We start from the raw sequence: 1,866 nt of genomic DNA, 5'->3' as shown, positions 1-1,866 counted from the left end.
TGAAAAGAAACACAAATTACAATATTATAAGTGAAATGTACGCAACCTAATAGCAGTGAAAATGTACAAAATAAGCACGACGAATATACTTACATAACTGTGGCGAATAAAAAAAAACAAAAGGCTCACAGACGATAAACGCTAACGGTTTGTAGAAAGGGCGCATACATAACTCTCACAAGGGAAAGAAACTATGTACACTGAGTTTACTTTTATATCTTGAGGCTATGAATAAATTAAGTATTAAAGTTTAAAGATAACAATGTACTAAAAGTCATTTGTATTGGCGTTACACATCCGACACAGGTCTGGGAGCTGTCCTCATGCAGAAGGGACACCCCGTGTGTTACTCGTCAAGTGCACTCACAGACGTTGAAAGTAGATACGTCCAGATCGAGAGAGAACTGCTAGCCATTGTGTGGTCTTGCCATAAATGTGACCAATACAAATATGGCGGAGAGATCGTACACGTCGAGTCTGGCCCTGAACCGCTACAAGCAGTGTTCAAAGAAGCCAATATATCAGTCACCTAAGCGACTACAAAGAATGCAATTACTCACGAGACATTCAGTACAAGAAAGGCCGACTTCTGTTCATCGCAGACGCCTTCAGCAGCGCCTACAGACTAACTAACAAACAGATTAACAACCGAGGACGCCAAACGCGACAGTATTGAAGTAAATGCATTACGAGAAGTTCGGCATGAAGATGGACTTTCTGTATCGCCCACACGACTACAACAGTTCAAACGAGTCACAGAGTGTGACCCAGAGATGCAGCTACTCGTTAGTGCGATACATAAGGGGTGGCAATTCTTTCGAAAACATTGGTGGATTACAGGTCAAACTATTTCGAGCTACAGGAACTTAAACGAAGCACGTTGGCAAGCGTGATCCATATATTTAAAGTTTGCCAGATATGGCATTCTGGAAGTTCTTGTTACAGAGGGACACAATTTAGCTCATCTGAATTTGCAACATTTGCCAAGACGTGTGGATTTGAGCACAAGACCTCAAGCCTGGACTATCCTTAGTCTAATGGAAAAGGGGAGATAGCTGTCAATGTTTGTCAAGCATTGTTGGGAAAAGAACTAGCATACAAGCAAGGTCATTTAATAGCGCTCTTAGACTGGAGAAACACCCCAACATTATGTCTGGAAACCTCCCCGGTTCAACGACTAATGGGCAGAAGGACACGAACACTGTTGCCAACTCTCACCAAGTTGTTGGAGCAAAAAGTAGAGCACCATACAAGAGATAAGTTGGCCAAGCAAAAAGCTATCCAAGAGGAGCGCTACAACACGAAAAGTCGACCGCTAATGCCGTTAGAGGCAGATCAAGCGATTAGGATGAAACTCCCTGGTGACACGAAATGGTCTCTTTGAAATTGTGTGAAGAACTCTTCCAAACTGCTCGTATAAAGTAAAAGTTGCCGGCCGCCGCTACCGTCGAAACAGGCGCCAGCTCAGAGCAACGGCTGAGATACCGCCATCTCCCTCACTCAAAGAAGATTCCGCGCATCATCGTCCACAGACAAAAAAGCCTCCCAGCAAAAGCCTCGACGCATAATTGATTATTCATGTCGATCAGCCTACAGCCGTGACTTCTCAGCCAGCCGTACAATTACGGAGGTCTTCCCGTACCCGGAAACCACCAGGGTGGCATAATGATTTTGTCATGAATACATGACTTTGAGAAAAGGGAGATGTAACGATACCGGATTGTGACATTGTGTGACATTCTTATAATAGCAGTGTAATCGACTCTTGCGATGATTTCACATGCATGATTGTATCTCGTGATTATCAGAACACGTTTTATTTATTTTTTTTTTTGATCAATAACTTTTTATTATGATTCACACTAC

Source organism: Montipora capricornis, unplaced genomic scaffold (assembly GCF_036669925.1).
Source record: "Montipora capricornis isolate CH-2021 unplaced genomic scaffold, ASM3666992v2 scaffold_504, whole genome shotgun sequence".
Lineage (NCBI taxonomy): Eukaryota > Metazoa > Cnidaria > Anthozoa > Scleractinia > Acroporidae > Montipora > Montipora capricornis.
This window is presented reverse-complemented; position numbering follows the sequence as displayed.